The sequence below is a fragment of the Oreochromis niloticus genome, linkage group LG11 (assembly GCF_001858045.2).
Source record: "Oreochromis niloticus isolate F11D_XX linkage group LG11, O_niloticus_UMD_NMBU, whole genome shotgun sequence".
NCBI classification, from domain to species: Eukaryota; Metazoa; Chordata; class Actinopteri; order Cichliformes; family Cichlidae; genus Oreochromis; species Oreochromis niloticus.
Window position 1 is genome coordinate 26,707,334 of NC_031976.2, and position 27,324 is coordinate 26,734,657.

Sequence of the window (27,324 nt, forward strand, 5' to 3'; positions counted from 1 at the left end):
CTGCGCAGTATCTTAGCTGTTCCTAGGACTGCGCTCTTCTGGACAGAAATCTCAGATGCTGTTCCTGGGATATGCTGGAGCCACTCGCCTAGCTTGGGAGTCACTCCACCTAGCACTCAGGTTACCACTGGGACAACTTCTAACTTCACCCACTTCTCGTGTTCCTTCGTCCTGACGTTGCTGTCATTCAGTATCGCTACATTGATCACTACGGCCAACTTGTCTACCACTACTACTACCACTACTATGTCCAATTCGTTAGCCACCACCATTTTGTCCGTCTGTATCTTGAAGTGCCACAGGATCTTAGATCGGTCATTCTCGACCACCCTAGGGGGCGTGTACCATTTTGACCTCAGGACTTCCAGACCACACAGATGTTTCAGTATACTATGCCGGGCACTTGGTTATGGCGTTCCATGTATGTCCGGCCTGCTAGCATCTTGCACCCTGCTTTCATGTGCTGGATTGTCTCAGGCACATCTTTACACAGCCTGCACCTGGGGTCTTGCCTGGTGCGATAGACCCCAGCCTCTATGGATCTTGTGCTCAGATCTTGTTCCTGTGCGGCCATAATTAATCCTTTGTGCTGTCTTTCAGTCCAGCTTTGTCCAGCCAATGGTAGGATTCAGCCACTTCCTCTATCTGCCAGTGGTACATACCGTGTAGGGGCTTGTCCTTCCATGATGGTTCCTCCTCTTCTTCCTCTTTCTTGGGTTTGTGCTGCCTGAGTTATTCACTGAGCACATAGACAGTTGTGGTTATTGCCAGAAATTTAGAGAACCCAAGTATTCACCTTTTTTAAACGTTCTATACTATAAAAAGAGAAAAATCAAATGTAAACAGCAGCAAAATGTGTCAAATTAATCAACGTTAGTTGCCAGGGTTGCTACTGTTACAGCAGCTGCACCATGAACAGTACTACCAGCAACAACTACTAACAAACTCGAGCTACTAACAAGACAAATGCATGAGAAAGGTAACCAGACACAACAACAGAGTGAGGACGAGATGGAGGAAGATGTAATTAATGTAGTAAGAAAATAAATAGAGGAAAATATAATTAGGAAAAGGAGAGATTCAAGAATTCCATGAATGGCTATTTTGACCTATTTATTCTATTTCCCTTTTTTTGCATGTAGTACTCAGCTTTAGCATTGCTTTGAAAAAACTCTATGAACATATTGAACTGGAACATTTGCACTGTTTTGACAAATCATGGTGGGTGGCCTGGACAAAAAATGCCAGTGCCATTTTTTATGTCCCAGTCCAGACCTGGTTAGTACATAATTAAGAATCCTTTTTCTTATTGTCTGTGTTTGTAAAACACCTTTATCCCTGAAATAAAAAACAAGGCAATGTCCATTGCTTAACAAGGTATCTCTAAAATGTAGAGAAGCAAAAGCCTTGCATATCATCTATGTAGTAGTTTAGCACAGACATGCATGAAGTGCTTTGTCAAACGGGAAATTCATTTTCTCTCAATTGAGGGATCTCATAAAAAATGCAGAGTATGAATGTCACTTTGACAGGCATAACATCTGGGATTACCACTGTATTTTAAACCTGCACATCCTCATTCCAAGTGGAAGAAAGGTCATTCTACCCACTACAGCATTAAAGATTTATATTGTTTTCCCATTTTCTGCACTAAGATGCCTTTCGGCAAGTTTTGATATGCACGAATGTATGTTTTCTCTCCCAGCTGGATCTTATGTTTTTATATCCATTACTGCAGGCATTAGTAGACTGTTTGCACTCTGCACTAAAGCTTTGTGGTGTAATAAACTGTTAATTTTTCATTCTCTCTGACAGAATACCATTAAAATCAACTATAAAGGAGAGATTGCAAATAAAAGCTAGGCATTTTTATAATAATCTGCTGTACAACTTTGGTATTAATAATAATTATACCACTGGGAGACAAAGTCGAGCACAAATTTCCCTGTATTAATAGTGCAATGCAGAATACTGGTGATATAGGATTTACATGGCATTGCTCATTCTATGAGTAGATGCTAAAGAGTCTTTGATGTGAGAAAACTATCAGCCTGTTCCATGTAGGTTGAATGAATGTTCAAAAATCCTTTACAATGATGTTTGAGGTGTGTATTTTATATGAATGTTTAATTTGATATTTAAATTTCAAACAATTAGTATCTGGTCAACGATGCTAAACTTCTTTATGGTTCTAAAATATAACCTAAAAGATTTCATATTGTGTTGTTGAATGACTCATTTCCCATATTAACTGTAGAAAAAAGAAGAGGCTACTGCCAGCCTGTGAGGTACCGAGTGGAATGAAAAGCTAGTTTGGAAAGGATATCTGTCCATCTCCAACCATGGAGATTACAGCCATGACAGCTGTTGTGGCAAATGGCTTACAGCTTATAGAAGAACCTGCAAAGAGATGGCCATGATAAAATAAATTACCTGTGAGACGGCTGATGGCTTAAGAACACTGGTTCATTTTATTTTTTCCCCCTCTAACAGAACTGTTATCCGATTTTGTTTGGGCTAAATTGATAGAGATTAGCAGTTTTAAACTCACATATTTCTCATTTCACACTAAATAAAAGATTACGTGTCTCTAATAAACAATATTCAAACATCTGACTAATCCTCTAGGTTACATCACATTGAATCTACCCACATCCCTCTCTAATTTTACATGAAGAGTTCCTCATTTTATACTGGTCATGTGCTCAAAGCTGTCCCCGTGGCTATAGTAAAAGACAAAAGGCCACATTCTTGGCTGGACATCATGATTTCTGATGTGACCATGTGGTTGTAATAGTGTAGGGAACTTTGCTGCCTTTCTTTCTTTGCACACTCGGGCTGTGGAGCCAAGGTTTAAAGGAAAGGGCTTATCAGTATCCTCCAGGTCCTACACCTTCACTGGAGTTGGTATCCTCAGGGGTTAAGGCAGAGGGGAAAGAGAAGACTTTTAGAAAAACAAGGAAGAAGATGAACTGTGGCAAAAAAGGGAAATATGTGAAGACGAAAAAAGACTTAGGCCAAACAAGGTATTGTAAATTTACAAGGACCTGTGAAATTCAAAGCCAGCTGGCGGAGACACAACAGTTCATATCTGCTTTACAAATGTGCCGTGGTTCTCTAAAGCATTTTGGAAGTGGATGAAAATAAGTCAAAAGATCAACTTTTTACATGTTTAAGATTGTTTAACAGTTTGAATAATAAAGGACTCCAACTGCATTTTTTACCTACAATGGTTTTAATTGAAGTGAAAAAGCTTTCACTTCACATTGCCTCTTTGCTCGTGCTTAAATGTGATCATGAACGGACACAGGTCACCGTGCTATTCACACACCGAAGGATTTGCACTGTCCATCACTGTAATCTTTTGAATTGTAAACCTGGTGAGAGCCCTGTGACACACGGTTTTTTTCCTCCAATCTCTTTTCCCTTATCTGACAAATGAGAACAGGTTCACTTTTAGCATCTAATTTTAATCCTTTGAAAAGCTGTGGCTGTTACTGACTGACGTTGTGCTCTTTTCACAAAACTATCCTTTCATTCATTTATTCATCCCATTGACTAAATGAATGAATGAATTCATTCATGTAGCTTTATTTTCATTAAATCTACAGTAGGAAAGGTCACTGACAATGTTTCCCTGTCAGCCATGACAGGAGCCTGCTTTGTATGTTAAAGTAAAATTAATGTTGCATTTATACCAATAACAGCATCTATTGTCCAGGTGTTTATCAACACCTCAGAACTGATGACTAAAGTACAAGTTTGTTTTTTCCTTTTCTCTCTCTCTTTTTTCCCTTTTTAAAAACACCCCAGGTATGATCAAAATCTGATCTGTACTGGTAACACATTTTGGTTTGCTCTCAAACCTGTTAAAAATATAACAGAAATCCCAACCCTTTAACTTGCCTGTAGTATCGAACAGCTAGTAATATCTTGCTAATGTTACATAAGCCTTGTTATCAATCACCACTTCTCACAAGTCCCAGATGAGGCTAGATTGGGTGTGCCACATATATAACCCAGGTTCTCTGTGTCTTTGAGACAGTCATTTGTGCACTACTGTTTCACTGTGGAAATAATCAGGAATGGTACTCACTGCTTATTTTTACTCATGTGTAGTCTAGCACAAAAAATAAATAAATAAATACATTAGAAAACATGTTAACAAGGTTAACATTTTCTTATGACTGGTTAGTCAATCAGTCCAAGTTATTTTATTAGTAACTGATCCTGGTTTAGACCAGTCAGCATTTTGTACCAAAGAACAACTACTTGTAGTATACAGGTTGTCCCTACCGTCTCAATTGTTTAAGATCCCAAAATGGATCAAAAGCACTGAACAGTGAAATTACTGGAGAGGTGCCAGTGCACAAATGTTCATGTAATCCAAATTGCTGTATATTGCTGTAAACTGAATGAATACTGACACTAATTAAATGGAATAAGCACATAACAGAACAACAAAACCATTTAATTTGTATTCAAAAAGCGCCATCTGCTTTATAAACACAGGGATGCATTTCTAGACCGATGTTGTTATTTGAGAACGTGTTTTCTTTCTGCTACTTCTACAAATAACTATCCAGCATGAACAAAGTGATGTTACAAATAGCTACAAGGGCTTCCTCCTTGCATCAACATTAAACAGAACAGAAAGAAATCCATCATAGAAGAAGAAAAGCAATTGCTCTACCAACAGGATAGACAATTATAATGCAAGTGCAGGCACAAAACATTGGATTCTGAGCAAGTGCTAACTCCCTTTTATTTCCTAAAACCTTGTGTCACACTGCCTTTTTTGTCCATATACACTGAAGAACCATAAGCTGAATGTAACAAGCTCTTACGATATAGGGAATCTGCAGGATAATGAAGGACAAAGTATTCAGTACACATTAATATTGTCATCCAAATATCATTGCAACAGCACTCAGTGTAACATGTTCCAAAGCAACAAACACATACTATTTTTGCATTACTGTACTAACTGAGTGACCAAGCTAAAGCTACTAATCAAACAAAGATGTTATTACTTGCATTACGTACCGTAAGTCTATGTCTATGTATAAGCTACGGCAAATGTATATGGCAAATATGAAGGTACAGTCTACAGTGAAGGATCCAGCAGAGGAGGAAGTTTCAAGTCTAAGCCAAGCTCTAGACTTGAGCTTTGTAAAGTGATAATATATAAATAAATGTGTTTCAGGCATGGAAGATTAAAATATTTGTGTTTTTTTCTGGGTTCCATTTGTCATCAACTCTGAATGTAATTTTAATTTTTGGTTTGCATGGAAGACATCGGCTTGTCTGTAAATGTTCACCGAGCAGTAGTGAAGCTATGCAGAATGGGGGTCACAAACCAGACACACAATCTATTCACCCTTAAAGTAAAAGTTGTGCCTAGCAAAGCAATCACAAGGAGGTTTTTGTGGTGCAAGACCCTCTGTGACCAATTTCACATAGTGACAGCCTGAAACTTCCAGCAACAACTCACAAACCATTCAGGGACTTTACAGTTTTTAGCTAAGTGACCAGAGGTTGCCGTGGGTCACAGACTGATCTGTAGACCTGTCTGACGGAGGCGTTACACAAAGTTAGTTTATTTTATTTGACTAAAAATGTGCCTGTAACTATTTAGACATTCAGTAATATTGTCCTCCCAAAACTTCTGATTTTCCAGATCTCACATTTTAGCAAACTAAAACATTTTCTGTAATCAACTGTTAGCCCAAAAAAACTAAGATATTTGAAGATCAAATACTGGCACTTTATTTTTAATATAATTACTTCGTTTTAAAGGATAAAACAACCTAAAATGAATGGATAAATACATAATAGAAAAAAGCAAATAGCTGCAGAACAGTTTTCTCATGTAGCTCTTGCCAGGAAAAAAAAATGAAATCAAAAATTTATCTTGAAAGCATTACTTATACATTGACAAGCTATGACGATGAAATAGAAAATTTATAAGACCTACATGCCAACCCTAGGGAAGTGACAATTATAATGTGGTGGGGCTGGAACAGCCGAAAGCCCTCCAGCCTTTAGACTGAATCAGAGGTAATATAGGTCGCTGTTGGTGCGTTCTAATTTAGACCTTTCCAGGGGCAGATTACCTAACCAAACGTACTTCCACAATGGCAAGACATATTCCTTCAAGTTAGATCTAAAAATACAAGTGGCTTCATCATGTGAAGGAGGTCAAGCCATCTGTGTAATATATGCTAGAGAGAAAGAAAAGGACAGTAGTATGAAGGTCATTTGACCAGATTAAATATTATTTTCCAATTTATTTTGCACTTATAACATAAAATTTGCCAACTTGCCCACAATTTGCAATGCTTATACGTAGAACATGTCCGCATTTTCTATCAGACCTCTACAGAGAAGAAAGACCCATAAAAGACAGAGGTACCCAGATTTAATCACCAATACAATTAAAAAAAGAAAAAATGGGCCTAAGCATTTTCCGAGTCACAATTTGAGCTCCTTGACTGAGATATGGGCAATGCAGACTGTAGAATAAAGTATTTAGGTACCAGTTTCTAGTTAGGTAGAGCGTTTTTTTTAACTACTGCCTCCCTCAAGAAACAAAAGTGTCAAATCAAGTCAAATCAACTAGCCAAATGCAAATATGAGACACTTAACAACAGAAGTAATGGCAGTGACTATATCTAAAGTCTTATCTGCATGTCACATTAATGATTTTATCTGAATTATGTCAAAAACTGAACAATATATCTCTGCCTATTTATAGCAGAGAAATGCTTTCTAGCTGAGTCAGATTACCCTGCTTCTGACCATGTAAATATGTCAAATATTTATTCAACTTTTCAGATCAACTTCAGGTCAACTCGGTTTTCAGAGAAATATTTTAAATAGTTTTCCAAAGTCTTCACAAAATTAGCATCCTGTAACATGCAGGACAGCTTTTAGATCATCTAAAAATTCCTGAGAACTTCAAGTTGTGTTCCAATATGAAGAGTAAATAAGGACTATAGGAAAGCATGTCTACACACTGGAAAAACAAAGAGACTACAAACAACACTATACTGAAAGATCTGATTCATAGAGATTATTTCAGCTCAGAAGCTTTGGAGGAAGTAAATATAAATTACGTCACATCAATACAAACTATGCAGTTTTGAAAGCTACATTATAGAGGACTATACCTTACGGGCTGTGATTCAATACTTGGAAAACTGATGTCCACTTCTTTCAAGACTGTTGGTTTAATACTGAGCTCCTTTGGGCAAGATACTGAACGCCTGATGTGTAATTTTTGGAACTGCAAAAGTGTGTTTGCGCATGGATTTCCTTACAGACAGAGTACAGAGAGGGGTTATCACTCACAAATGTGCTTCCAAACAGTCCGCCAAAACAGCAACTGCACATCTCTGGACATGTAAGACTTGTTTGTGGTTTGCTGAATGCAGCTTGGTTGAAAAATGGGCTGGGATAATGAAGGAAACAGCACAGGTCATCAAAAATGGAACAAATACGTAAAAAATGTCAATGATCAAAAAATACAGTATGCAAAATACATATAGTGGCTCCATCGGTCGCTTTTCATCGTTGTTAACACTCACTTTCACTTAAGCTATTCGTATGTTATAACTTAACTCTTCTTTGTGGCAGTCAGATGGACTAACAACAGCACAAACAGGAGTAGCCTGCAGACCAATTGTACCACATATTTTGTACACTGGCTCCATCGACAACAGACACTCTCTGCAGGTAGACGGGCAGTTCGTGACTGCCCATGGACTGCCTTTGCGCTACCCCTACTGAAGCATAATTTTGGCTTAACACTGGCCAAGATGTGTCATGAATGTATGTGTGTGAGAGGAATAGTGCTCTGTGTATACAATAACAGTGCTGTATGAATGTGTATGTAAACAGTTGAACATGGGTTTTAAAGTGTGGACTAAAAGGACAGACGTTTATATAAATGTTTGATTCCAAATGAGACATGACTCACTTATAAGGACACCAAATGTGAGCAAAATCATGATGAAAGTGGCCAAAATAGTACCATTTTAAAATATTATTAAAAGGCTTTGATCTAAGTTTAAAAGCTTTTTCATTAAATCTGTGTTCTGAGATGCCAGACAGAAATTATTTAGACAAAAAACAGTACTATGAACCAATTAATAGAAAACTGCAATGGTAATTGTTATTGCAGACTCAAAAATGTAAACTTGAGTGCTTGTTTATGTTTGTATGTATCTATGAGAGTCAAGTATTAAAGTGTATGAGAGATCTTTTTTAATATTCCTACAAACAGCAAGTAAGGTGACTTTCAGAACACTTGGCAACCTCCCATAATTGCAAGCTTTTATGATGATGGAGCAAAGCTGCCTCTAAAAAAAGAGGTTCTTCAGGAAAGAAAGACCAAATGAGCGATGTGTTCCCAGTGTTGGGTGGGAACTGTTTGTTCAAACTGCCATCAGGCTGCATTGTTGAGGATATATTGTGGTCATTTGTTTGAAACTTGGGACAGTGTCCATTCAATTAGATGAAACGCCGAATATCCTGGGAAAATGGGAAATGGAACAAAATTTCACATCATGATCCAAGGCCAGTACTTCCCTTCTGAATTCTCAGTAGAGTTCTATTATCATTATGTAAGGTAGCAATTGTCTAAGGTTCTGCTCAAGCCTTTTTCTAAGGAAGGGCAGCATTCTAATAATGTCAGGGGCACCTGAAATAAAAATCTGATCCATTAACTTACTGTACAAATCAAAGTAAAACCAGAAAGCAAAAGACACAATACTAAACATGGCAAAATGGAACTCGAAGACAGAGGCAAGGAAACACGACAGGACGGAGACAGAAACACCGCTAGAAAGAACAAGGTAAGTACGAATCGAAGCTTAATATAAATCGACAATCGACAAAATAAATCGGCCTCTTAATGCCGTATTCAATACATGAGATTTTGTGAATTATTGAGACTTCTACATCATTGGTGTGATCCAACCCCCCCCCCCCCCCCCTCTAAAAAAAAGTAAATAAATTGCACATTTTTAAGCAACTGATTGCAAAAAAACCCCAAATGCTGGATGTAGCAAATTAAAGCTTTTATATGCAGATTAATATGTATTTTTTTCAATATTAGAAGGATCAATAAGCACTTTATTTAAAAAAAAAAAAAATTTCTCGCAATTATTTCATGGTTCAGGCTTTACAAGGTGAACAGGTATTTAAAACCATTAAAATTAGACAGAATTTTTTTTTTTTGGAATATTAAAGGTAATCGTATTGGGATGAATGAAACTTGGGACAGTGTCCATTCATGAAAACATGAAGCAACATGAAGCAAAAGAACTCCAAAACTCCAAAACAATCACTTATTGCAAGGAAAACCATTAAGAACAAACAGAAAGACTCCACAATATCACAAGAACTCTCAAAATAAAATAATTATATCATGACAGCCATGATATATACAGCCATGGAAAAGTTCAAACATTAAGATAACAAAAATTCAAAAACAGAATCCCAAATTCTGATTAAAAATTCCCAACTCCAAAATGACACAAAACCCAGGACCATGACGATGACTTAACTTTGAGAATTTCCACTTCTCTGCATCGCACATTAAAAATCAGAAAGACGTCCAGTCATACACAAAAATAAATCTGTCCAGTTGAGGGAGGCCACTGACATCAAGCCGACACATCTCCTTGAAATGACAAGTGGGCACATGACACATCAAAGTAGTGCAGCAGGTGAGCCAAATCATTAGATTAGGCAGATTTATGGCTTCATGAAACTTGTTATTACCCATGGCGCGCTTCACTGATGTTTAGCTTGATGTCTTTATGAGGGGGCCGTTGTTCACCTTGCTCTGACAGGCACAATGTGATGATTAGAATACTAGAGATTCAATTTGAATCACTTTCTCAAGTCAGGCAAGCAGAGGTTTGTTTTGCCATTTAAAAACATGTTTGGTTGAGATGAAATCCAACCTGAATGCATATTTTGTTAACCAGCAGTCACACTTTATTCAGCATAAATCTTATTTCAGAAGATTTTGAAAAATGACTGAAGATGACGTAATCATGTTTTTGGGCATCATCAGTATTTAGCAGTTTCTAGATACTATAATTATTTTCTAATTCAATTCAATTCAGGTCACCTCAAGGCATTTTATACTGTAAGATAAAGACCCTATACCATTCTGGAGAAAACCAATCAAACAAGCTCCTATTACCAAGCACGTTCAGATAGTGGAAAGGAAAAAGTAGGCTACTTTAACTGAATATTTAAAATTTTGCATTTACTCATGCATATAAGTTATGGGCAAATAATTAAGCTCTAAAACCAGCATTCAGCTTTGAGATCAAATAAAGAATACATTGCACAAATAGTTAAAAGTCCTGTACAATGAAAATTATTTTTTATAGTGTTTTGAGAAATTTGGCCTTCTTATAGGCACCTGATGACTATGAGGCCCACGAGCTTTACAAGCCAATTAGAATTTTGATTTGGTTAGTTTACGTTATTGTGTGACTTTGATTCATAACCATAACCCCTGTGTTCTACCAGGAAACATTTCTGCTTTTGTGTTTTTTAGAATTCAATTCAATCCAATTATTAATTTTATTTATACAGCACCAAATCACAGCAACAGTTGCCTCAAGGCGCTTTATATTGTAAGGTACAACCTACAATCCATAGAATTTGGAGTCTTTTGTGAATGTAACATACCAGCTCCAGTAATAGTGTCAGAGATGGCTGTCTGACTGTAACTACAGGGGTGAAAGTACTTTAAAAAATAATCACACTGACCCTATCATGTATTCAGTCACCTGAAGAATAGAAGACCCAGTGGATTTCCTTTGGTGGCCATGACCCCAGCACAAAGGGGGGGATCCTGTTAGCATATAGCATGGATAAAAACTCTCTCTCATTATTAGTATTCTTAACTGCAAGCACCCGGGAGAGAGCCACATGGAAATGAAATGCTTACTTCGTGTAAGACAATGATGAATTTTGGGCACTTTTAGGACTGGGACCCTTTTACATGTGTTTGCTTCTATCCTACTCTATATTCTCATATTTATGTATTTCAATGTATGCAAATTTTCAGTTAAACTGGCATATAGCTTAATTGGCAAATATAGTATTTTCCAGTGAATACACTATTCACAAATATTAAGAACAATCACCATACAGAGAGTTTTGGTTATATTAAATAAGTAAGAGAGACAGAAGTACCAGATGATGTCAGATGAGATCAGAACTTCTAATGCCTGCTTCATAGATCTCGTCCTTTAAAGGGCAGGTGCAGGAGCATATCCAGTATCGTTTCTAAGGGTTTGTCAATATATATTGACAGTCTGAAATTACATTTTGAAACATTACATTTTCAAGAGGGTAAATCATAGGACCTTTAAAAATACATATAAATCAAAGCTTCACTGAATGATGGTACAAAATTTAACGTCAGAAAGATATGGATTTTGTTTTTTTGTTTCTGAATTAACTTCAGAAATAAATTACAGGCATTGACTCTTTTCGTTCAACTGAGTAAAAGACTCACATGAAGAAACAGTACTGATAACAGACAGATGTTTTCACCTTCTTTGTGCAGTATGGCTAGTTAATCTATTAGAGCAGCTCGTGCCTATGGGTTTTTCTTCTGCTCACAGAGGCTCAGCGGATGGATTGTTGAGGCTTAATTTAACACTGCAAACAATGGAAAACAGCCACAAATAACGGCAGCCGTCATGAGCTTATCAGCCTGAGCAGGGATTACAAGGGAAATGAATCATTAACACTATTGCCACTTGAATGCGGCTAAAGCATGATTGACAGGTTGAAAGCTAGGTGTGAGGAGGGGGGAAAACGAAATGGGTGGAGCTGTGGCTTGATACCCACTGAAGCAGGTATCATTATCGGATAAGAGCTCCAGGAGGCCTGGCCAAAATGACCTAATGTGTGCGAGGGGAACGCAATATAGAGCGAAGTAATGGATGAAAAAACATTTAGGTATGAAAGACAGACCGCAATTTAAACTGCATGCCTTAAATGCCTGGTTAAACCAGAGATATTCTGACAAGCTATTCACGAAGTCCATGAACCAACTCAGTCCCAACAACATGCTGACAGCAGGTTTTGAATGGTAATGCTGTCCCTTTCTATTTATAGTTTATTGTTGGGTTTTATGTATTAACAGGAAAGCTTTGAGATGTGCAAGGCATAGAGTGCACTGCAACCCCACGGTCGCCTCTCCCAATATGACACCAGGTAGATTTTAATAGTTTTATGGAAAATAGTGGGATGCCATGCTGGTGAAGGGGATTCTGGGTCATGGAGGGATTTGTTAAGTTATTACAGTGTCTGGAGCAAGGCCCTTATCGGCACCTGCCAAGTCTTTGGCGGACCCAGTGGGATTGCACTGACCCTGGTGGAAGTAATGGATATTAGAAAATCTTCCCACTGTGAGGAGGGGGGAATGGGTGAGGGAGCAAGGAAATGGCAGGAAGGGAGGAGAAATGGACAGAACCTCAAGGACACAGTGGTATAGTACAGGAGGCTATAACTAAGCTAAGATCTCCAATTCAAAGAATATAGATAGACAGGGAAACTAAGAAAAAAGGTGTGGTTAGTAAATGGGGGTGATTACAAAAAGACTCACATATTACTTTGAATTGTATCTTTTTTATATATTTCATCTTTTCATTTTAATTGTGATTAGCTATACATGTCGTTCATTCATATCATTTAACAATGGTAAATACAATGCATATTTATCAAGACAGTCTAAAATTACATTGCTGGGTTGTATTCCATTCAAAATTGTGAAACTGCACTTCTTATAAGTGTATTTTATTTATTGTTCATATTTGTACATACTCCCTTTGTACCTCAACTCTTTCATTAGTTAATTCATTAGTTCATCAGTTCCTCGATATCAGCACTGTTCATTTAGACAGTTAACAGTAAAAGGTCATGATTTGTGCATCTAAAACATTTGCCAGATAATTATGTATTTATTCACCTGCATTTAATCAGTCAATGTTCAAGTTTGAATCATCCTCCAAATGTAGAATACATTTTAAAAATACTTATTCTAAATATCTGGAACTCTATAATGTGATTTTACTGCATAATGCAGCCAGAGTCAGGTAATTTTCACAAGCTGTAGAAACAATCTGAAATGTCTTAAAAAAATTGGTTTTCCAGATGATATACAGGCTCTTTAAATGTATCTGTCAAATCTACCTGCAAAGTCTGGACATAATCAAAAACAGCATTTGCTCCAAATGATCCAAAATCTGATTCAGAAATATGACCCAGCCTAAAAAAGATTTAAAAGATTAACTTAAAACTTTGAGATTTGGATTCTGCCACAGCAAAGGTTATACAGTTCTCTTATCCATTGTTCCTTGGTGTTGTTGAACTACTAAAAGACACAGTAAATATCTTTAGCATTATGAAAAAATGTTGAACAATGATGCATCGTTGTCCCTGCTTGACACCAATGCCAGCTTGCATCGATGCACCAGACAACAGACACAAGTTTCATGTTACTGTCAATTCGTCCCAGATCATAATGTTTTTTCTTTGGGTAAAAACTGCCATTTTTGACAGTAACAAAATTCAGCTCCAATCATAAATGGGGAAGGAGAAATTACATGTTATCCAAAATGAAATGTACCATGTAATCACAATGCAGTTTAAAACAGGGATTAAGGTTAGCAAAATACAATCTTACTCATCTTTATTTGTGACATTATGTGCAACCGTCAAACTGAATGAATTTGTCTATAACAAAAAAATAAATAAATTTTAAAAAAATGTAAAAAGCTGCAGGCAGATTTGAAGATGTTAAGATTTTCATCTTGAGTGACCGGGAGGTCAGAAATGAGAACTGAGAGCAATGAGAATATCAGAGGGACACCTCAGGTTAAGTGATTTAGTAACAAAGTTAGAGAAGCAAGGTTTAAATGGTTTGTACATGTCCAGAGGAGGGATTCTGGATACAGTGGACAAAGGATGTTGAAGATGGAGCTGCGGGGCAGAAGGAAAAGTGGAAGACCACAGAGAGCATTTATAATGTAGTGAAGGAGGTCACGCAGAGAGTTGGTGCAGAAGAGGATGCTGGGAGTAGGGCAAGATGGAGGCAGATGATCTGCTGTGGCGACTCCTGATGGGAGCAGCCGAAAGAAGAATATGAAGAAGAAGAAGGAAAAATGCACCCAAACAGCAAAGTCAAAATACAAAGAAAGTGGTCAAGATGTTTGCTCTATATACAAATACACAATAACTCAGCTTTGTTCTGTCATCCTGCTGACATACAGACAGTCTAACTAACAAACCTGCTTAAGCAATGTGAGAGTTTGATGGGCCAAGAAACAGCAAAAATATGAAGGTCTTTCAGAAACTTAAATTTCACTTGAATTGCCATACTATGACAAGTCTGCTACATGTTACCTTGTACGAGTCTGGCTGTGCAACCGTTCATCGTGAACGAAGACTGAATGTTAGCGGCGACGACACAACCACATCTCACATTAAGAGGGAGAAGCAGCTCAGAGTGGGGCTGGCTTTCTGACAAATGCTTTATTATCACAGGTTGCCTTTGTCAAGGTTAAAGCCACAAACAATGCAGCTCATTTGCTTACAAATGCACTTCAGTCATCCGCTGCACTGTATGAATGGCATTACATAATATATTCCAGAGCAATATGGGTACATTTCTTTTGATTAAGCCTTGCCTTCAGACATACCAGACACAAACCAGGCCAAACAAATCAAAGCCAAGCATAAATGTTTCAGAGCTTGTCATATCTCCAGTTGGTTCTCAGAGTAAAATGCTTTCCCTTTTACTTTTATGCTAATCTTACAGGCAGACACAAAATGATATCCAGTTGCTGAACTGTCAGGAAGGAGGTAGGATCAAGTGACTCCTTACTGGGATGCAAAAATAGACCGAGGAGAAACAGATTCTTTGGTGCTGTAGAGGCTTTAATGTTGGTCTGTCATTATGCATCCTGCGTGGATCTGGGCTCAGAAATGACAATGTTTAGACATCAGACCTGGCCCTACTGTGGAGTAAACACCCCAGAACCAGAGCACACTGCAAAAACAGCCATGTTAATCATTCATCGGGCTGGTAGGATATTGACTCAATATAACAGCTTAGATGGAAAGCGCATTAGGACACGGGCAAAATCCATTGTCTCCATTTCTCACTCTTGTACTCCATGTTCCAGGGGCAGAAGGAGGATTTAGAACGCCAGAAAGACACATAGTTTTGCTTTTGAGATTTGAAACCTAGAGGATAGAGGAGGATTTTTCTGGCTGCACTTTTCTTGTAAGGCAAGAAAAGAAAAATTACCGGCAGTAAATAGATGAGTATGATAAGGCCCCCTAAATACAAGTCTTATCTCTCTCTCTCAATTTGAAAGTGCCACGGAAGAAATAGGCCACGTTGTCACTCAGGCTTTTAATTAAAAACAGAGGAAAAAACTGTGTGTATGTGTGCGTGTAGGCGTGCATGTGCGTCTTTCGGTGTGTGTTTGTGTGTCTGAGTTCCCAAGAGAGAGCAGTTTTAAAAACATTTATTCACACTTAATGTTTATCACCTACAAATGACCTTGTTCTTGTAACACTAATTTTGTCTGTGACTGGTTCAACTTGCCTGCTCCAATCTCATTCACATGGTGACAAACGGAGTGAATGAGACAGTGGGAGAGAGAAGAAAAAGCGAGAGACAGACAGGGAGAGAGGGAGGTGACGTGACCCCGTGTCTATTAATCAGCAACTCAGCTACGGGCTCACATCACTACAGAAGATAACGCCGGCTGTTGTCACACAGGTGGAAGTAATGGCTAGGAAGCAACCTCTTCCGATAGCGGCTTGTCCGAATGCTGAGACGTGGACTGACAAAGACACGTACAAGGCCGAGAAACAGAGAGCCGCTGTCGGGCTTTTGACTGATAACAGTTTGAGTGAGAGGAGTGCAAGTGGAGAGGAACGTGTCGAACTGGATAACACAGAGGCCCAAATGTGATTATGGATCATCATCAGTTAGGGAGCATTCCTCTAAACATTGATTTGTGCCTCTTTGCATTTATTCCAGGCACAGTGGGGGAAAATGGTTATAATTAAGTCTAAAACTAAACTAAATAAAGTAATATATGGTAATGCTTTGGGCCATTTTCCTTTCTTTCTGCTGAAAATACATAGAAATCATCTATCACAGCGTTTTCTGACTGTCAGACAAAAAGGCCCTAATGTATTATTGCAGCAGGTCCACATGAAAAAATGATATCTTTCCTGACACGCAGGTACTGTGGTACTTCATTAGAAAATCTTTGCTATATTTTAAACGAAAGCGATAATAAACTGCCCATTTTAAATGTAATTATGTTCAGCAGTGAAGGAGCCAATTTTGGCCAAGTTTAAAATGTGAAAGCGTAATGAAAGTGAAGCCTATGTAATTTTGTATATTGATCAGATTTGAATATAGTCAAATTCAAAGTATGTTATATTCAGTCCATGTTTTTTTTAATTTCAGGATAGACTGCTTGATTTTTATACCTGCCTAATAATGACATTTAAGACTTGTTACTGTATATCATATGCCAGCACTCAATATTTGCCATAGAGCAGGATAATTAAATTAGCAGTCTAGAAATAGCACAAGAGCCAGTTTTCTGCAAAAGTCTTATATGCAGCAAGCCATCAGCAAATTTCACAGAACACAAACATTAATCCGAGGCTTAATGCACAAAGTGAGTTTAATCTATACGATTCAAAGACTACTTTCCACAAAACTAGGAACTAAGCAAAATAAGATCAACTATTCCAGGAGAGCAATCCAAAATTCATAGCAATCCATATGGAAATTTATGCAAATTACGACCACCTGATACAAGAGCCTCAAGAACAGCAACGAAGCACACAAAAAGCAAACACTTATTTTGCTAAAGCGAAGCAGTGATCCCTGATGTCTCAACAAATGTTTTGGAAGGAGCTGTCATTGTCTTAAACAGATAAACTCAATTTGTGGACATTTCAAGGGGTGCACGACAAAGTGAGATTAATGGGTCTGAGAGGTGCGTGGAGCTCAAAGTCAGAAATTTCAGTGCCGTGAAAGCAGCTCACTTTTTAACTGGCTAAATCACCATGGTAACTTATGCTAAACACATAACCTGGTTGGGAGCAGATTATGTTCAGGGTTTCGGCTTAAAATTGGCCGGAAGCACCACGTTTACCACTGATTCTTTATTTTCAGCATGTTTTAAGTGAAATATAGATTCTCTCCTGAGGTAATGATTTCATATGCACAACCTGTTAAACTGTACCTTGCTAACACCACTGAATGAAGCCCAGCTGTAAAGCTGCAAACTGTGCATCATATTATCACTTGAATTTGCATGTACTGAGTTAGTGATGCAGGAAATGTTGAAATGTTTTTATGCTTGATTCTAATCTGCTACGAACACTATTTGAACTGCAGTCACTAAGACACAGAACACACACCAAGACGACCTGTTTAATCAATAAAATGAATTTCTTTTTGATCTGGTGGCAAACTAAAGTGATTTCTACTCCTTTATTAGACTGAGATAGTAGTCTATATACAGTTTAAAGTTTCTGAGCTGTACAAGGGCATACTCATTGTTAAAATAAATATATTAACTCAAATTAAAATGTTAAATCCCATGATTAACAATTTTCTGCAGCATTAATTTCTTAATTTCTTTTTATTGTTATATTTTTGTTCTTTATAGATTTCTAGTCACCATTTTATCTAATCATCTGTCTCTGATTGGAGATGGCTGCAATCACAGAGATCACTTTGTACAGAAGAAGAGTTATATGATGTGTGAAACACCTCCTTTTATGTGAGCATGTACAGAGTCTGAAGCAGAAAGCTAGGGTTGATTGGGGATTTAGGTTTTGTCAAGCCAGCTAACACAAAGAAAGGCAAGCATAGTATACCTCTCTAGACAAACCAGCACATTCTTCCAAAACCCAAATTTTAACATTACCCTCTACCAGAGACACACACAACCAAGGACTAAGAGAAGAATCTAGTTTGAGTCCAAAATAAATGTTATTATTCTGGATATTATTCATATCTCCCAGTATCAGCATATAACTTACGTTGTGTCTCTATTGTAGGGCCCTTACTTTTTTGTTGTGATTTAGTGCTACATAAATAAATAAATGAAACTGAATTGACTTTTCCAACATTGCGTAGTGTTGTGAATCATACAGGAATACTGCAGTACCAAAAACAAAGCTAGTTCAGAACTCCAACAAAACCCAAACTATCAAACCGCAGCAGTCAATAAGATGTAAGCATTACCATGCAGCACTAACCAAACTAAAAAGTGACTACAAAACAGCCCTTAAAATACCTGCAGCCACTAGTAGCTAGCTAATATTAGCTCAGAGATGTCGGAAAGCGTCTGGACAGCAAAACGAGCAACTAATACATAAATACAGAATGTTACCAGACTGTTTAAAAAACGGCTCTACTTACCTTGGCGAGGTGAAGGTAAGCTATTTCATTCCACCTTAGGAGAAAATTTGGGCTAACCGAATTTTAACACAAATATCCAAAACCCCAGTTTAGATGTAGACTTTGACAAAATGTGTCCAAGTAGCGTCTTTAACAAGTCTTGGTTAATCACTGTTTCCTCTTTAAACAAAGAAGTCTGGAGCGAACACTGTAACATTGCCAGGCTGCAGAGGAAATGCTACCTTAGCTAGACAGCGGAGTACCAGTCACAGCTGGTGACATTCAATAAGTGTAGATAGGTATGACCCATTGTGCTTTATTCAGATCTCCTTCGCCCTTATAATAACTTTGTTGCAATTTCAGGCTTTGCCAGACAAAAGTTGCCTAGTTTCAAAGAATAATGAATGCCTTTGATCCCAGATCCCGAACAGTGGTGCTCTGTTGCATTGTATGACACCTCCACTTTATAATGGTTTTGTGAACCAAGGCAGCCTGGGACCAGATTCTGACAGTATAAGAAATTTAACATGACTTATTCACTAAGTGGGTCGTGGTATAACTTATATCATCATACATGCCATTTGACATTGCCTGCCGATCACTTCAACAATTATTTGTTGAAAATTTTAGGATCTGTGGCAGCAGAAGGATTCGTTTTATGATATGTCCTCCAGCTGTTATTACGACTGTGCCAAGAAGACATAGCCTGACACTTAATTTTGTACCATGGCCCAATGATTGCTGAAATCTCAGTCTGTACTTGCCTTAGGCCAGCAAAAATTACATATAACATTTTCATTTGGACACTGTGTTGTTCTCATGTATCGCAAATCAGTTATCCATCTATCTTCAACTTGCAAATGAAGTCTAATTGACGAAAATAACTAAAGACACCTGTGTAGATTTGTGGAGCTTTTAAGATTTAAAATGGCTCGAGTCCAAAATTATAAAACCAACTCCAGTCCAGTCTGGCATGAATAAAGTTTGAAAAGCCTGATGAGATGCTAGCAGTCATGTTTACAATTACCTCTGAGAGAAATAGGTCATGTAATATGAAATGGATTGTGTGAGTGTGTGAGCATCCACTCCACTTTATATTGCAAGTAATATTAAATGCCAGAACAGCAGGTCTAGAACAGAGGACACTGACTGAAAATTATACTATTGACCATTAATATAGTAGGAATATTGTGTGGAACTATTTAAAATGATGTGAAGGTTTACACCACTAGGGGGAGGAGTACTGCGGGCAGTTAGGCTAAAATAAGCAAGAGCGTAACTAAATGTGTTACTGACTGAAAACTTATTGATTTACATTTTTGTTATGTGTAATTACAAATATACTTTTGTATATACTTTTTGAAATACATATTTTAATAACTGAACACTTGCTATAATAGAAAACATGGATTTTTTTGGCTTTTTTAAAGAGTAAATTGATCATTACAGGTGACCTAAGGCCATTCTAATAGATTGACACCGACAGCAGGCTGACAGTGTTTCTGCACGGATCCTCCACTTGTATGTTGGTGAGGTAAGAATAAGTATTGTCACTCTTTTTATTCCTCACAATCGTACTTGTTGGTTAATGCTGTGATCTGCCAGCATCCATTTGTTTTCCCTGTTAATCTGCACATCTCTGATGTTTGCATGGCTCTGTTTGTCACACTGAATAGTTCTGTTTTTCTCTTCATTCCTCTGTCATTTTCTTGTGATGACAAAGGGCCTTTAAGGCAGCTATTACCTTTCTTCTCCCTCCATTTACCATTTGTTCAGCTGTGCAAGCCCCATTGTTTTAATTTCATGCAAGATGTAGTTTGGTGTTTTGGTTAAATCAAAAGTTTATTCAAAAGTTAAAGCCTTTCATTTTTTTCAGAGCTGATGGTGGCATTTATGTTTAGCACACACCTTTTATCAATCAAACATTGCCTAATGTTGTGTTTTATGTGTGTGTGTGTGTGTGTGTGCGTAACTACCTAAATGAGCAAGGATTCAGAGATTAAACGAATCAGACTCCTTGATGTTTTGCAACATTTTATTTGTAGACGGAAGACAAAATTCAAATTTGCATGCTTACTGAAACCGCCCACTCTGTATATCAAGCCACCGGGTGATCAAAAGTCGAGTTAATAAGGATACAGCGCAAGGGGGAGTTTAATTACTAACCTAAAATACTTTAAAATTATGTTTGGACTGATCCTTTTGCTGGAAGCGAGTGTCTGGCAGTGAGGCGAGGCTGGGTTTCGAGAATTTCTGAGTCAAAGCAGCTGCCTTATTTGTGTTGTGGGATTTAGAAAGCAACTGGAGCAGAGATCAATAAGGTGTAATAGGTCTGGGAATGAAATGATGCCAAAGTGTCCCATGTCAATGAATCTGCTTATCTCTGTCTGCCAAACTCCAGTCTACTAGCCCATGCTTACTCACCTGTAGATTACCGATAGTGAACTGGAGAGCTTGTAGAAGCACTGAATAAGGCCTGAGTTTAACTCTGTGCCCTTGACTTATCTGTAGAGCCAGGGGTATTACTCCTTTATAAGCAGCTGCAGGTGTATGGCTTTTGCAGTAAGAGGTTATGTTAAAGACTTTAGGGAATTATTTTTTGACTTCATTACATTGCCTAGAGCAGAGAACACATAGTATCATGAGGGAAAGTGTCAGGGGTAGATGTATAAAAACTATCCTGATCCAAGGATTATATACCCGCATATAGCAAATATCCTGTTATTTTCCGAATGTGGTGGCTCTTGAGTTCAGAGTGTACAGAGCGTTGGGAATATTCCATTTTATTTTTCAAACTCTAGACCTCATCACATATATTTATATTCTATATTCAGTGTTAAGCAGTTTATTAAGACTAATTTAATTATGAAAATTACATTTTCTTATTGTAGCCCACACCTCTCTCCTCCTTTCTTACCCACCTGCATCACATGCATATTTTGCACTTGCGTCTTTGAGGTTGCAGCATTGTAAACAGCAGGCGAAACCCTCTCCTGGCATAGTCCGATAAGGCATGTGAACATGCACCCTGCTATTCTCTTATCTCACTGACATGCACAAAACGCCCCCATGCCAGCGCTGAGCGTGACATGAGCAGCCCAGCATTATTAGCGTGATAGGAATAGGTCTTTTTATTCACGGACGTGACGAACATAGCAAATGCCGCAAAACCTTAGCTGCTGTCGTCATCACTCTAAATGAGCTTTGCCTTCTTGGAGGAAAGCTGTGCGTTCAGGTCGGTCTCACTGGAAACGTGAAGCCAGTGGCGAGTAGCGAGGCAAATTGAGGAATGAGTGACAGGTTAACACCTGTCAACTGCATGGCAGGAGCAGGTGCTGATCTCCTGGCCTGCCTCATTTGACAACTTATTGCTGATGGAGAGTGTTAAAGCTTGACCAACTGATTTGTCCTGATATGGATGAATTTTCACAAGAAAGCATCAGAATTTATGTATTTTTTGCATTATAAGCACAAAGCGTTTGGAAGGGACATTCAAAAGATTTTTTTCCCTATAAATGTGGCTATTCACCAAAGATTAATTAGTGACCCAGTTTGTTTGTCTCTGTTATTGTTTTTCTGAACAGCAGTGTCAGTTTCATACCTGAGATTAGACATTGCAGAGCTATTCTGACATATATCCCTGTCTTATACGACTTTAATATTAAGTTACACCTACACTTGTCCTTGGCCAGATTCTTGACAAATAAAAAGTCAATTATAAGATAAGTGAAAGACAAACAACCAGGTGTATTATATTCATTAGCTTGGTTGTGGATCATAGCTTTTTATTATCATACATTGCTCACTAGCAGGTTTTTTAGCAGATGACTCAGACAAAGAAATGTGTGGGCCACAAGAAAAGTATTGACCTAGTAAGTGCCAAACTCTGGAAAGCCCTGTTGAAAGTCCTCTTGTGTATATTTCTGTAATACTCTAGTCTACAGTTTACCAGTCAGGTAAACTAGTCACACAGTGTCACAGTCAAGGTTACAGATATAAAAAATAGTACCCTTTATATTCTACTCATACTAGAAGAGTTAACATTGGATCAATATTCTGAAAATACCAAGGCATTTATACTTCAACAGGAGATTGAGGGGTTTATTGCAAATGCAAGTGGTGTCAGAAGCTAGGAAGGATAAGAGGATTTTTTAAAAAGGATTGAGGTAACAAAAGATGGCATTTCCATTTTTTTTCTGTTAAAGAAAGGTTTGTGTTTATGTACATGTGTACAAAATAAATGATTCAGTAGTTCTGGAGCACTGCAGAAAACCAAAAATGAATTTGCATAGATTCAAATAGAATTCAAAGAGCAACAGTTCTGATTTATTGGTTGTTATAAACCCATGACAAAGCAGAAAGTAGTTATATAGGATAAATGGAGCAAACATGCATTATAACAAATCCCAACTGAAGCCAGCAAGGCATCAGAAACAGAAACATACTATATTAATAATTTGTTTTATGTTATTTGGAATTGTATTTAAAATGTTCTTGTTCCTGAAAGGGTCAGAATATGTCTCTTTTAGATGTGGTTGGATTGGCAGTGGTGTGTTTGTATGGGTGGGTGGCAGTTGTCTCCTTATGTCAAGTATGATCTTTTCCACTGATAAGTGTGAGACTATATGACAGCAGTCTAGAGGAAATGTGACTTGTGAAGACCCCGTGTCACTGCAAGCATGCCAACGCGTTTCACGAGATCACCCAGGACTGATTTTATGTCATATGTTAATGTCTTGCGGCAACATTGCATTGAATCTCCTCCTCCCATTTTGCCCTCTACATTGACCAGCGTCATACAAACATGCACAAACAAGCAACTTTAAGGTTATTTAAAGGACAGTGATCAATAATGCTCCTGTAACTCCTACTTAATCTCCATAATGAGCTTTATTGCAGCAATTAATCATGTCCTCGCAGCCAGTGCCCAGCCTCCCAGAAGAATGCTGGCAGAATAAAGGCCAGGCCCGGCTGGTGCTGCCTGCAGACTCTCGTGGTGGAGAGACCCATTCTGTGAATTAGGCTGACCTCTCAAGTTGAGCTGATAGCTGTTTGATTTTGTGTGTTTACATTAGAAACTACATCAAGCTTATATTAAATAAATCTCTCTCTCTGTTATATTTAATTTCCTAAACGTTGGTTCCTTATATTTATTATTACCAGAGCTCATTTTGAATATATCACCATAATATCACCTATTTTTTTTTCTCATATCACCATCAATATCATGAAATTTAAATTTATAACTTACCTCCTCCAGACTTCAAGGGTCATATTGGATTTAATGCGTTGTGCTTTCATGTGTATTGAAATCTGTTAACGTGATAGCATCTCTGCGCAGTTTGATCAAGCTTTTCTCTTTTGGTGTTGGCATAAATGGGTAATCAATACTCTATGTGAGGAGGCAAAACAAGTAAGGCAGGTCGGAGAGGTAGCAGGAGGTAGCTGCGGTGGATGGCACAAGGCCTCTTATGATGAATGATTCAGCTGCATTTAGAAAACTATTGATTCTGTCCTGGGCCTAATAGAAGGTGATGATGGCACGAAGGTGAATCCATTACTGAGTAGGAAGCTGCGTGAGGTACGCTGAGAGCTAATGTGTGTCCTTTCCCATTTGTCATCGCCACAGTATACGCAACTAGAGGAGCATGCAAGTGTGGCATAAATGTGCTCCTGTCCTCTACACCCATAGGAGGAGCTGGAATCATTGTCTATTAATCTCAGCGGCGACTTAAAAAAGGCTCCACATCCTACAGCTTCCTGTTTGAGGAATTTCCATGTCAAAGCTAGACAGAAAAAGAGGAAATTGAAGTAAAGCTTCTGTCTTTATTCAGTTAAGATCCTCTCTGTCACCATCTAAGCAGTGCTTTGCCAACTGGAAGCAAAGAAGATGACCCCACACACCACGCAATCAATAAGTCTTCAGGGACAGCAGTGTGTTTATGAACCAACACACATCTCTCACCAAAGAGCATAATCACCTTTATATACAGTAGCTGTAGTGTAAGTTTACCTTTGCAGCTTGTAAAAAACGAAAATGTTTAAAAATGTTTTTTTTAACAGTTTTTTTCTCTCTCTCTCGCCAGAATTGACATTTTGCTGCAACCGCTGACTCGCACAATGTTTGACACATCACTTTATTATTGCTGGATCAATATTCTATTATTGTTCAATTATATTTAATAAACCAAACCCAGGCAAACAAACAATCCATCACGACGGCCAGTGCAAGAGGCATCTTGTTACTGCCAACAAGGTTGAGGAGGTTTGGAAACAAACAAAGTCTTCTTGATGTGTTGGCTTTTGCCATTTCACTGGCATAGCCATAGGCTGAATTGCTTCACTGTTTCCATGAAGGTCTTGTGACATTTGATTAGAAAGCCTGTTGGGAGTTCTTACATGCCTTTTTCCTGAGATGTTTGAAGTGTTTGCAGTTCACTGGAACTGTATAAACAGCAGCCGTAAAGCCTCAGAGGTCTTTTCTTAGAGAATCCAGACTGCTGTGTGGTTCCGTCATAAATCTTTGACTAACTAAACCATTGCCTCTCATTTAAGAGTAAGAAACCAAAGAAACCCAAATCGATACACATGTGATTTTAAGTCAACTTTAAAAAAATGGTCTCATCATCAAGTGTATCACAGATGTTAGACTTCATCTAACATCTGTGCTTTACACTTTGTATCTGGAAATGCTCCTTAAAACATCATATCTGCATATATGTTATCAAGAATGTTTAAAAAACTTTTTTTTTTTTGCATTATCTGTGAAATCAACTATTTCTTAGACTGATTGGAGAATGATAAGGGATTTTAATTCTGTGAGTTTTCAGTGTTATCTATGTTGCAATAATTGATAGTTTGCAAATATTTGTAAAACAAAGGCTCTTTTTTCTTGGCAGTAATTATAAAATATGCACATGCTGTATCCAAGTCAGTACAAACCAGTATTCATTGTATGTTCTTGTGAGACTATGAAATCTGTGACTAAACATTACTGAGACAGTACAGTAGAACAAACCTAGATAAGTTGACATCACCAACATCATTACGATCATGACTGTTGTTTTGTCTCACGTCTGTAATTCCACACTCTGTGTGCCTTTCTAAAGGCTGCTCGCCTCTCTTTATCTTAACATGCAGCCGTTTGCTCGAGGGAATAGTATTTTTAGCTCAGGAAAAAAAAAAACGTATGGAGCTTATTTACCGCCATCATATCATCAGACTGTCAAGAAGCATCTTTTGCCGACTAAACCTTTCGCATATCTGTGTACTCATAATTGATTCTCTGTTATATCGCAAGGAAAATGCCACCAAGATAACTAAGGGCTGCAGCATAGATGGTAAAAAACCCTCACTGAAGTCTGATAGATTGTCACATCTTATCACAACTTTGAAACACTGAGAGGAAGGAGAGGTAGAGGGGGGTGAATATGCACTCGACTCCTGTACCTCAAAAGGTATTTCTGCGCTAAACATTTTCAAAGTGCTCTGCCTTGAAAATATCATTTTGTATTTTTCAGGTTAGTGGAAATGTGAGGATTAAGTGAGATAGAGGTAACAACTGACTTCAAGCAACAAACTTTGGGATTTAGTTCAAGTTTGTGTTTGGAACTTTCCATGAAAGGTGCGAATAGAAATGTGCGCACAGCGCATACAGTGCAAGTCTAGGTGATGACTTTTCAAAAAGTAGGACAAGGTGAGCAACATTTAAAGCCATGAAATGAACCCTGTTTATTATCAATTTAACCTTTTTTTCTGAGATCCATCCCACTTGGTTATTTTTGCACATCAAGCATTTCACTCAGTGCATTTTAGAGCAATAATGGCAGCAATCAGAGACTGTAGCCAAAGTTAAAACAACAAGCTCTCATTTTAGATAGAGGCTCCTTGTTTCTAGCTTGCAGCTATTGATCTTGGTGGCTGAAATAAAAGCTTGCAGATTTGATTGGTTCCATGTCTCCATTTGATAGGTGAAAACCTTGCCTCTAGATGACCTATTTATAACTGCTAACTTTGTATGCACTTAATGGCTGCATACATGATATTATACTAAAACATCTACATGCCCTGAGCTAGAAGTCATGCTCTACTGATTAATGACCCATTTAGAATATATGGACTTAAAGATTTTTTTTCTTGTATTGCAGGGTAGCCCATTAGACAGAGGACTGCACTGAAGTGTATTAGTGGAAAGACTGATTCATCCTTTCTAACATTTGCTTGTATGGGGAAATTTCTTTGAGAAAACCTCGGATAACTAACACAACAGAATTTATTCTAACATATGTTAGTCAGAAGAGGCAAGAAGTTCACGTCATAGTTCATTACACTGAATCGTATAAGTAAATAAAGTAAATAAAATTTTTACAATACTGTAATTTTTACTTTGTTTTTTCTTTTTTCTTACCAAATGCTGCTTTTTACAGTTAGGAATAAAAATATTATTTTTTCTTAGAAAATGCAGACTTACTAACACAACTGAAACCTGAAAATGAATGCAACAGGGAAGGAAAATGCTGTAATAATAATAATAATCACTTAATTTGTATGCTAAGATGCAGTCCAGGATGCTTTCCAAATCAGGATGACAACTGATTTATTTTCACTGATTTATTATTTTCATGGTACCTTTGTTCACCAGTTCTCTAAACTACTTTGCTCTTTTGTGTTGTAATACAAACACATTTTTTTAAATTTATTTGTACAGATGCTGACATTTCATCCTGACAGTTTGGCTTTGAACTTCTAAACGGAGCTATTTATTACAAAAAATCTCTCATGAATCCCAAGCACTCTTAATAATTTCTAAAAAGATAAGGTAAAAATAAAAT

At 37.7% G+C, this 27,324-nt stretch overlaps 2 long non-coding RNA genes across 2 annotated transcripts in view; one reads left to right on the top strand and one right to left on the bottom strand.

The window, feature by feature from the left end:
• Positions 1-9,178: 9,178 nt before the first annotated feature.
• LOC102076179 (uncharacterized) lies at positions 9,179-18,870 on the bottom strand. Its single transcript, XR_266595.4, has 3 exons — positions 18,515-18,870; positions 9,790-9,853; positions 9,179-9,688 (listed from the first exon to the last, which is right to left on the bottom strand). It is a non-coding gene; the product is annotated as an uncharacterized LOC102076179 (long non-coding RNA).
• The window catches only part of LOC102076253 (uncharacterized), a 79,578-nt gene continuing 70,593 nt past the window's right edge, over positions 18,340-27,324 (top strand). Inside the window, exons 1-2 of the long non-coding RNA XR_266596.3 lie at positions 18,340-18,529; positions 19,943-20,027. This is a non-coding gene — a long non-coding RNA (uncharacterized LOC102076253). The remainder of the gene's footprint in view (positions 18,530-19,942; positions 20,028-27,324) is intronic.